The sequence below is a fragment of the Lissotriton helveticus genome, chromosome 4_2 (genome assembly GCF_964261635.1).
Source record: "Lissotriton helveticus chromosome 4_2, aLisHel1.1, whole genome shotgun sequence".
In the NCBI taxonomy this organism is placed as follows: Eukaryota; Metazoa; Chordata; class Amphibia; order Caudata; family Salamandridae; genus Lissotriton; species Lissotriton helveticus.
Window position 1 is genome coordinate 135,086,700 of NC_136064.1, and position 12,059 is coordinate 135,098,758.

Below are 12,059 nucleotides of genomic sequence, written 5' to 3' on the forward strand. Positions count from 1 at the left end.
AAACAGATGAATGAATATGTCATTCAAACAGGAGGGTTTTAGTTGACAAAGCTATGACCATGGATGCAGACAAATGGGGCCTAGTCATAAGCCTGACACAGATATACTCCCTTGTGATGTTTTCACCCTGAAAGTTAGCAAGGAGGACAGTGCGATGGTCTAAGCTATCCCATTGCTGCATCTCCCACAGGACCAGGTAAAGAAGGTGTCTGAAATGTTCACTGCTGCAGGTTTGAATTAAAACACAGAGGCACAATATCAAAAAGAAACACAGGCTTCTCCAATTCTTATAGAAGGTATAATTCAAACAATATTCACTCTCATGAGACAAACCTCTTCATAAAATATTTTATTTTTAATTTATAAATACATACATATAATTTCGGGCTCCCTATCTTCAAAATCAATATCAAACTTCAGACTCATACCTGATACCACTCATACATATTCATTCAATCAAAACCCAGTCCACACATTAAAACCATTATCCATACTCCAAGCTAACATCATTATATGTATCTACTTGTCTATTGACATGTATCGCAAATAGGATCGTTATTGATGTTATTCAGCATATATCATATACAGATATCAATATCATCTGCATTAAAAAAATCAAATATAGAACAAGATCATAAAAATGTGCCTTTATCAGCATTAGGTTTCTGACAGACATAGAAGAAATATTAGAAAAGGAAGGTTATGCTGTTCCTCAGTGGACGGTGTCTGGACAAGCGAAATTGACACCAACCTGACCGCTTAGTTCAGAGTTGGGAGTCCATTTATTGGATTATAATGCCCTCACACACCCAGTCGGGTGTCATGCTTCACCATCTGGGCTGCTCCTCGTTGGGTGCGGCGGTGCAATACCCAACGGGCACCCTGTAGTAGAGGCACTTTGGTGGAGATCTTCTTCCAATAGCCATATGGTGAAGTGGGGGTGGGGGGCTAGAAGTGTGTAGATGTATGGATTGAGTGTGTAATATAAAATAGGGTTTGAATTGCCTGTGAGAATTTTTTTTAATAAATAGGTCTCCTACCCTAGGTAAAATAAACAATGCAGCGCTTGGCTAAGTATTATGTCTTAGGTCTAAGCGACTCTATTAGTGCAATGAGGTCAACGTGTTTCTTGCTCAACGTATAGTATACATGCAATTCGTCCGGACCTATACTGTGAAGACTATCTACACTCTAGGGTTGGTGACAGATTGTTAGATTTATGCTGCCCGCCATGTTTTAGTCACATATATTGCGAATTGCAGTTGGACCAGTGTGCATTGAAGAAGCCTCCACAATTCCTTCATGACATTGGAGACAAAGCCTGCCCCTCTTGCATGTCTATTGTCTTTCCCTTTTTGCATCACTTAGCACTAGCAGGTCTACCCCAGAAAATTATAGACCTAATACCTAAATTACCCGTGATTGGATTGGAAAAGGTAACTACAACTATTGCAACGGTGAGTGAGTGATTGTGTGAGTGATGATGAATGATGATTCATCATGTGGTCGCTGACAGTGAGGGAAGGGTTGTTGAATTGTAATGCAGGAACTTTCTTGAGATTATAGATTTGCAATGTTTTGGTCCTGAGTGATGGGTGATCATTTTTACCTGGAGGCGATTGGCCTTTACAAACTTACTTAGTGAACATTAATGAACATGTATGGTCCACTCCTATGATCCTTCTGTTTTTTTCATTATTTAGAATGGCTTACCCAGACAATCATTGATTTTCAAGACTGCCAAATTCCAATCTGTTGCTTGCATCAAAGGAGAGACAGGGTACCTACCACGTGGTAACCATGACACTAATACATGATCTCATTTTTTAGGTTTAAAGCATTTTATTGAGTTATTCACAAAAACAAAAAACAATAGTCGCATTAGAGTCGAGATGTAATATCGCCATTCTAGAGCGCATGGCATGTAAAGTAATTGCAAAGGAAGCGACCAGCCGGTACCTTTGTCGATGCGCATACAGCGACAATAATACATTAATAAACAAGTCCCTTACCAAATCCCCCTAACCCTCGCACCTCTTCCATTCCCTCCCCTCCCTCCCTCGTCCAGTGCCTGATCGTATCCCTGTTTCACTCCTGGACCCCTGCCTTACACCCCCAATTCTGTCAGGCAAATGAACCCGCAGGTGATGTCAGCCTCAAGAGTCTAAGGTACCGTGGACATGTGAGTTCTTTAAATTCCGTAACCAGTAGCGAGTGGAACGGTTGCCATAGGTCGTCAAATTGTTCCACGTCACCCGCTACTGTGAGCGACAACTTCTCCATGCCTAAGACATGCCATAATCTAGCAGCCAGCCCGTGATCGAGGGGTGTGTAGTGGTACGCCAGTGTATTGGAATGTTTTGAACGGCTGAGCCCAGTGCAATTGCAATCTGTCGGCCTCTTCTGGACTTTAGAGGGTACATTAACCGTTTGGGCAAGCCCAGCAGTACATATGCAGGGAAGTGTGGCAGTTCAATGTCAAAGTGCGTGTCTATTTCGTCTAAGACTTCCTTCCAGTAGGAGCGTAGCAAAGGGCAATCCCATAACACATGCGTAAGAGTGCCCACCTGCCCACAAGCCCTCCAACAGGTGTCCTCAATATTACGATTCATTTCGTGCAGTCTTTCTGGAGTGTAGTACCAGTAGGTAGTCACCTTAGTGAATGTTTCGGTAAGGCCGGTGTGGTATACGGAGTGTCGTGCCCGGTATGAAATTTGGTCCCACTCTTTATGATCCAGTGTCCTCCCCAGTTCCCGTTCCCACCCTTCCCCACCCGGGTTATGAATATGATAGGAGGGAGGCTGCAGAAATTGGTAAAGATCTGAGATCAGCTTCGTGTCTGAGGTACGTGTTACCAGCCACTTCTCGTAGGGCGAGAGCTTTCTATCCGCTGATTCAGGTACCTGTGGTTGCAGCGCCCAGTGTCGCACCTGCAGATACCGCATCCTTTCCGTTTCAGGTATATGATATTTGCGCTTAAAATCCTCAAATGAGATAATACCCTCTGGAGTATACATGTGGTACAGTGCTGTACACCTCTCCTCTCGCCAACGCCGAAACACAAGTGGCGTCCCATACCTGCAATGGGATTCGTGTGATGAAGGATGCGTATAAATTGGGTGGGCGGTGTGTTCTGCGCAAGAAGGGCACCTCCTGTAAAGGCCTGCCCGCTACTGCCTGGTCTTGAAAAAGCCAGTGTTTATCTGACTCCCGTCTGCTCCATTCAACGAGATAGCGCAACTGCGCCGCTTGAAAATACTTGCGCAAATCCGGTATACCCAGACCCCCTGCCTCCGGGGCCAGTGTGGCGAGGGCTCTCTTCAGCCGGGGTTTGCGTCCCTGCCAGATGAACCGTCCAAGGTCTGCTTGCGTCTGTTGAATCCACCCCTTAGGAGGCTGGAGCGGTAGGGCTCGGAACAAATATAGAACTTGTGGTAAGATTGTCATCTTAACTGCCGCTACTCTGCCTAGCCAAGACAAGGTGCCTTTGTCCCAGCGTCTCAGTTCTTCCTTAATTTTCTTTCCCAAGGCCGTGTAGTTGGCGGTAACCATGGTAGGCAAGGTGGGTGCCAGGGCTCGGAACAAATATAGAACTTGTGGTAAGATTGTCATCTTAACTGCTGCTACTCTGCCTAGCCAAGACAAGGTGCCTTTGTCCCAGTGTCTCAGTTCTTCCTTAATTTTCTTTCCCAAGGCCGTGTAGTTGGCGGTAACCATGGTAGGCAAGGTGGGTGCCAAGAGAATGCCTAGGTAGGGTACAATATCCGAAGACCAGTGCATGGGGAAGAGACTCTGGAGTTCAGTTCGTGTGGCCGCGGTCAGTGAGATATCAAGGGCCGCGGACTTCCCCATGTTCATTTTGAATCCCGCCACCGACGAGAAGGCGTCTAACTCCGCTCCACACTCTGAAAGGGCCCCCCTCGGATTAGCCAACGTCAATATAACATCATCTGCATAGAGGCTGATCATGTGGACAAATCCCCCCATTTTCACTCCTGTCGCGGCCGGGTTCAGGCGTATCCTCTGAGCTAGAGGCTCCATATAGAGGGCAAAGAGCAGCGGTGACAATGGGCACCCTTGCCTGGTAACCATTCACCCGCACTACCGCCGATGGGAGTCTATAGCAGTTGAACACTAGAGTGCGGAACTTCTCTCCAATTCCCACTTTTGCCAGGACCCGCTCTAAATAAGGCCAATGTACCCGGTCAAACGCCTTCTCCGCGTCTACGGCTAACAGCATTGTTTCCCCAGGGGTCCGGGAGGCCTTCTCAAGGAGGTGAACCACCCTCTTGGTATTGTCCACCGTCTGTCTCCCAGGGACGAATCCCGCCTGGTCCGGGTCAATCAGCCCGGGCAGATGGAGTGCCAGTCTTGTCGCAAAGATCCCGGTGTACAGCTTGGGATCAATGTTCAGGTGGGAGATTGGTCTATACGAGCTGCAGTGAGTTCGGTCCATCCCTGGTTTGGGGATGACCGATACAGTCGCTCGGAGCAGATCAGGTGGGATAGCTCCCGGAGCGGAGAATGAGTTGAATAGGCGGGCGAGAACAGGGGCCAGCACGGATCAGAAAGTTTTATAAAAAAGTGAAGTATAGCCGTCCGGGCCCGGCGCTTTCCCATGCTTGAGTTTAGAGATGGCTGTAATCACTTCTTTGACCCGAATGTCCCTTTCCAGGTATTCTGCTTGCTCCGGAGTTAAGGAAGGGAGGGTGACCGAGTCCAGGTAACTCGCCTCCGTCCCTGGGGATGGGGGTTCACCAGCGTAGAGCTCTGCATAGTATATACGGAAAGTCTCTGCTATCTGGGCGTCTTCCGCGACCGTCTAATCATTTGAGACCCGTAGCTCCTTCACTCGATGTTGCCGGTGCGCTACTCGGAGCTTGTTCGCCAACAGCCGGCCGCACTTGTCCCCTCCTGGATAGTACGCATGCGTCAAGCGCAGCGCTGCATATTCCGCTCTGTCTGTGTCCAGAGCTGATAAGAGTTTCCTCGCCGCTTTAAGTTGTCTCCATACCCTAGGGGCTCCCGTGCGCTGATGTACCTGTTCCAGCTCTCGAACTTCACGTGTGAGTTCATCTCGCTTGAGCTGTCGTTCCCTGTTCTCCGCAGAAGATATTGCTATGAACTCTCCTCTGAGCACCGTCTTCAGGGCCGCCCATTGCGTCGCTAAGGAGGTGTCAGTATTATCATTGTGGGTCTGAAACTCATGGATGGGGTCCGTGATGTGCTTCCCTACTGGTTTTTTATGCAGTAGTGTGTCCCTGAGGCGCCAAACCCCTCGTGACGAAGACACCGGTGGGAGGCGAAAGGTGCCCGTGACGGGTGCATGATCAGACAGGGAGAGAACCCCCATTTCTGACGCCGTAGCTAGGGCACAAACCGGCCCCGTGACCAAGAGGTGGTCCAGTCTCGCATACGTCTTATGCGCATGTGAGTAAAAGGAGTAGTCCCTGTCGGTGGGGTGAAAGCGGCACCAGAGATCGTGTAAATCTAGGTCCTTCAAGTGGGATTTGCCTCCATGGGAAATTTCTCCCGTTTGTGGGTATCGCTGCGCCGATCTATCCAAAGACGAGTCAAACACCATGTTCAGGTCCCCCCCTATGATAATGTGCCTGTCTGCGGTGGCTGTGACATCTACTATGGCTGAGTGAAAAAACCGCTCCTGCTGCTCGTTGGGGCTATATAGTGACCCTATTGTGAACACCAGCCCTCCCAGCTTAACCCTGTATACTATAAGCCTCCCTTTCTGTTCAGCAAATTTATGTAAAACCTTCCCCTTGAACGTCCGGGAAATCAAGATTGCCACCCCCGCTGTCTTGGTAGTGTTGGAAGAAAAGAATTGTGTGGGAAATTTGCGAGATCGCATCCTATGGCAATCACGGGCTAGCAAGTGGGTCTCCTGTAGGAGACAAATATCCGCCTGGGTATTTTCAAGTAGAGAGAGTACCGCCCTCCTTTTGACTGGGTTATTCAGCCCCTTCTTGTTAAGGGACACTACTTTAAGAGTTGCCATGGTCGTAGGTCAGTGGTAGCGTAAGCAGTGAATTAGAGCCCGTGTAGGGCGGCACCGTGTTAAGCAGTGTACAGGAGTATTGTCTAGCTAGAGTGTGTGGCTTTAGGACACTGGACGGTCCCTCCCTCTCCTCCCCCTGAACATTCCCTGACCCAACGCCCCGAACCTCAGAAACAAGAAACCCCAACAATCCCCACCTCCCTCCTCCTCCACCCTGCAATGAGCCCCAAGGACTCATAGTCCCAGTCCGGTCCATCCAGGACAAGACCGTGGTTGGTTACGATAGAGGACGTCCTGCCACCGCATCCCCATCCGCCCCCCTCCCCCCGCACCCCCAAGCCTGCATTATAGAAAGGCTACTTCCATCTCCCCCCAGAGACATCTCAAGCTGTCAGCGCGGCAGTATTAGTGGTCGTGCCCCTGGCTGCTTCCTGTATCGCTCTGTCCATGCCGGACCGGACAGTGGGCGAGCCTGGGCGGCTGGAGGAGGCAGATGGTCGGTGATCCGGGATGCGCTGCCATCCTTCCCTGGTGGCGCGTCTGCGACGCGGTGTAGATGAGTGTTCGTCCGACGCGGTGATGCCCAGTACCTCGCATGTGTCCTGGAGGGAGCGAAGTTGATGCAAGGTGCCGTTCCAGCGGAAGATAAGTCGGAAAGGGTGGCCCCATGCGTACTGTGTTTCGTGGCTTCTCAGAAAGTCAGTTGCAATTTTAAATGTCCTACGTTTTTGGAGCGTAATCGCTGATAAGTCCTGGAAAAGTGCGCTCGGGTGACCTCGGAAGTGCAGCGACTGTCGCTTCATCGCTTCACGGAGGATTCGCTCCTTAAGTGGGTAGTCCGGCAGGAAGGCCAGGATGTCTGGCGGTAGTGCTGAGGTCCAGTGTGCCAAGCCCACTCTGTGCGCCCTGTCCTGATGGGAAAGTCCTCCGATTCCCCCAGTATGTCCATGAACATGCATTGCAGGTAAGCGGCAACGTCCTCCCCTTCTTCTTTGGATGGCACCCCCCGGACTCTGATATTATTGCGGCGGGACCGGTTCTCAAGGTCCTCATTGTGTGCTTGTAAGTCTAGTTGTTGATCCCGTAAGCGGAGCACTTCCTGCTGCAAATGTTCGATCTCCTCATCCCTGGAGTGACAAGCTCCCTCCATCGTAGCCACTCTCTCACCCAGGTTATCCACTTCTCTCCGCAATTCCCTGACTTCTCCGGCTACTTCCTGCTTCAGTGTCTGGAAGTCGTCTCGCAGGGAACTGAATAGAGATTCCAGAAAGGATCTGGTGACTGGCGGCTCCCTGTCTTCTGCATCCGGTGGACTTCTCGAGGGGCCCGGTGAATGTTGCCCCTTGTCAGGTTTCGGTGGCACCCTGGTCAGCATCTCGGGCAGAGTTCGGTCACCCTTTCTAAATCCTCTATTGCCATCCATCGTTGAGGGTGGCGGTGCGTGGCGAAACCGCTCAGATGTCTAGGCCGGCTCGAGGGGTGGCCGTGCTCCGGTGAAAGTCCGTTCGGGGTGGGCACGACTTCAGTTCCCGTGCTGTAGCCCACTTCTCCTGGCAGAGGACGCAGAACAATCCACCCCTGTGTTGGGACACCAATCTTCCTCCGGGGCAGGTCGTCGGGTCCCCCCCTTCCGTGCGGAGCGAGACCTCCGGCCAATGCTCCGCGGTCCTCCAAGTCCTCGCAGCAGCACATAGTGTGGCTCCTTGCAGCGGTGAGGCTGTCAGTCCCAGCACGCCAATGTCCTCCAGAGGCCCACTCCGGGGAAGCCTCAGGCCTCCATAGGCCCTGCAGAGCGTCGATAGTAATCTACCTGACGAACGTTGAAGCGAGTTCCTCACCGGGATTCAGGCCGGCCCTGCGCTTGATAGAGTCTTGGCGCTGCCCAGAGCCGGAATCCACGTCTCTCGGTGGTCGTCGCGGATCAATGTCCCCGGAAGCCGGGTCCATGAGCTCCCACCATCGTCGCCGGTCTGTCGCTCGCCTTCCCTCGGTGAGAGGAGTGCCGGCCGTGACCGCCGGGGTAGGGGGGATGCCCACTCCGGTCCGAGGCCGCGTCCCCAAGTTTGCCTGTGAACCCCTCCCCAGGGGCGTCCAGTCGCGTTCCCGACGGTTTCCTGCTGTTGTCTCTGGAGGTTGGGTGCCTGCAGCCTTCTGTTCAAGCTCGGGGCAGGGAGAACGTCTACTCCCACCTCGGCAGCAGGCCGCGTCCCCGGCCTCACGTGCGAGCCTCGCCCAGGGTCGTGTTCCGGTTGGCCTTCCACGGATTTCCCACGGGTTCAGGGACCTGCAGCCCGCTGTTTGGCACCGCTGCCGGGTCCGAGATGGGGAAACAGGTTACCTATATCGTACAGTCGTGCAGCGCTGGGCCCGGCCACCTCACCATGGGACTCCGAGCGCTGCGCAGGCCGGAACTCGGGCCCGCTCCCTCCGCCGCTGTTGCAGCCGGGCTATCACCGGTGCGCCCTCTGGAGCCGACTGTAGCTGTGCCCCTCACCTCCGGAGCTGTTGCGTGGTGCGGTCCGTCCGTGTCGGCTTGGGCTACGACAGAGAGCCGGGGTGCTCCGTCAGTAGGCCGCGTCCCCGGCCTCACTTGAGGACTTCCGGTCCCGTGGGTTCCCGGGGTGGCGTCGCCATCTGCTGTCTCCGGATGCCACTCGATCTCGGGGTCTGACCGGGCGTCCGACAGTGCCCGCCGTCAAGCGTCCAGCAGTGGGTTGCCCTCCTCGTGGTCCCCCGGTACTGGATTCGGTGTTCTCCGCCTCCCAGGTGCCTCTGGTGTGGAGCTTCGCACAGGCCGCTGTCCGGAGACCGCCGTTCCCCGGGGTCTCCGGTCGTAGATTGCTGGTAGGGCGAATATCTTGCGGCGGAGCGCGGCGGTAGAGTGACGCAGCTACTGCACCGTTGCAGCCTGGGGGGAGGTCTGCGCTATTTCACGGTTTAGGGGCCTGAAGTTGGAGGAGCTCGCGGAGAGTGCGTCCGCTCAGCTCGCCATCTTGGCCACGCCCCCGTGATCTCATTTTTGAGTGATTGTGAATGACAATTGATGATTCACATGATGGTTGACAGTGAGGAAGAGTGTGTGTTGCACTCTAATGCATGCATGAGTTACCCTGATTTCCACTTTTTCCAAACAGGCATGTACTCACTTGTTTATTTGTTAGCATTTGTTATGCTAAACAGGTTTATAAACCCACATTGTGTGTTAGTCCTTCTGTGATGCAGCTTTTCCCTGGCCTTCATGCTGCACGAGAGATATGCAAGTCTGGAAATTCATAGGGAGGGTAGAGCCAGATAAAATCCTTTAGAATATCCCACATGAAATGATACAGCTGAATTTGAATGTATTCCTAGTACAATAGATGACAGCACAGCATAATGAGGATGACAAACTTTGACATCATAGGAATTGCGTAGCAGACTGCCACAACCCTAAAACCTGACATATAATTGCACTGAATATACAGCATCAGATTGTAGCTCCAAGTGCCATTCTTCAATATCATATCAGGTTCCACATACTATTAACAATGGGATTTTTCAGTTACTACATCAGGCATTACACAACAGTGGGATCTAAGACTGAAACAAGCCAGACCTATTGGCTTCGCTAATGTGTTTTTGGTGTATCAAAAAAATGAGTAACAATGATTTTATTAAGATAATGTGAAATGAAAATATCTTCTTGTAACATATATCCTTTTTGTCCCCACAAATTTCTGAAATTTTAAAAATGCATATCGCACACATCATCTTTCTACTTGTGCACCTTTTTTTCACTCTCCTGAAAATACTTCCTTTCGCCTCCTCTACTTCAACACCTTCAACACACACACACACTCACTCACACACACACACACACACACACACACACACACACACACACACACACACACACACACACACACACACACACACACACACACACACACACACACACACACACACACACACACACACACACACACTCACACACACACACACACACACACACACCCACACACACACAGACCCACACACACACACACCCACTCACCTGCTGCAAGTGCTACATTGTGTTTCTCTTCGGTAATATCTTAGTTGGACAGATGTGTGAGTCTTCTAACCATTTTTCATATTTTTACAATTAACATATATATATATATAGGACCATCACTCTCTGTGGTTTGCACATGAGCCAGAATTGCAGGTGCATGTAGTCTGAACAGCTTTAGGACTCACTGCCAGACACAGTAAGAAACAGGCTCTGCATTCTGACATAACTACAAAGCTCTCAACCATGTCCCATCATAAGCACACACCCACTGCTTCTACTCAATTCACAGTATGCACTGTCATATAGTGCATTATATAATGCAAAAGACAACATTTGTGAAACCTCAGCCTCTCAGTTACTGCACAATGAAATAATACATGAAGCATCCATGCATCTCAGCATAATTTGTGCAAAACGAGCTGGTAACGGAGTGACTGTTGATGTAAGAATGTGTGTGATGTGCATTTCCAAAACATGGATTTATTGTTGTATGCACTGTGCAGTGAATATTATTGCTTCTACTTTTACAAAGCAAACTGTGTTTGTAAATGAAACAAATGGGAAGCTTTATTTCAAGTTGAAGGGATGTCTGCGTGATCCAAGAAGAGGCAGGCACAGGTTTCACAACTGCTCAGACAGTGATGCTGCAGGTACACGTAATAATGTTATTGTTATTTGTGTAATGTCCAGAGCAAAATTACTTTCCTTTCAAAAACCACAGGCCTCTATCTTTGCTAGCAGGGGCACGTAGCTAAGGTTTATGCATATTTTGGAATGACCAGGTAGCCAGAAGCATAGAAACGATGCCATGGGCTCTGAAGAAAGCAAGGAATATGGCCCTTCTGACTGTTGCTGGGCTAGGACAATACAGAACTGTACATGGGTTAATAGTCCCTGGTGCCAATGCACCTGCTGTACAAATGGTAGCTACTTCCATGGTGCTGACATCAGTGCATGTCCACTACATGGAAACAGTGAGCTGGTGCCTCTAAATGAAAATGCTACAATTAGTGTTGTGCAGATGTGTAGCTTCCATTTATGCAGCAGGCGCAATGACACCTGGGCGCAGGGCCAGAGTGGCCCACTGAATGCTGATTATTGCTGTATTCACAGTTCAAACACCCATTTAGGGGCTGATTTATAAAGTAAAACTAGAAAACCTGGGATTGGTCCTGGCTTTCTCACCTATCCAAATTGTGTGGCCTTAGGAAAATAGTTTATTTCAGCAAAATGTAATGCTTTAAACAGGTTAATTTAGCATAAGAGGCGTACAAATATATTGTTTAGATTTTTTCTTCTTCGGAATTGTAGATAGTGCAAACTCGACCCGAAGGTATCTGAGTGCTTTACATGAGCACCAGTTGTGTTACAGACTGACATATTCATTCAGGGAGATTAAGTGATTTGCCCAGAATCACAGGTTGTTGAGTGTCGCTGTCGAGACTTGTACCCGGTTCCCAAGAGTCTAGGCCGACAGCCCTAGCCATTTGGACACATCCACTAGCCTTTAAATTATGGTGTTGATCCCTATAAAAGAATGTGGGCCACATACAGGGTACACATGACAACTTCTTTCCTCAGCTCACAAATGACATTGCTACAGGGGAAGGGAAAGACCATTTCTATTCTTAAAAACATACCTTTATTTTTTTGATTTCACAAACATTTTATTGGGAGATTCAGCAAATAAAAAGACATTACATACATAATAAAGAAATAAGGTAATAATGAAATTAGAACATCATGTGAATCAAGGATAATTACAGGGTTGTGGTGTGTTGATATCACAAAAACAAAGACAATAAGGCAAATAAGAAGGATAATTCAGGCACAGGCAAGCAGGTACGCATCAAAACTTGTAGGTGATATTTCATGTACAGCAGTCGCGACAAGGTGGAACCAGAGAGGCTAGGCATTCCTGAGTACAGGTGTTGGTTTTCGGGGGAGGGGGAAGATTTGTCAAGTAAATGTAGTATCAGCGTTCACGGGGGCTTGTGTAGGTTAAAATAGGCA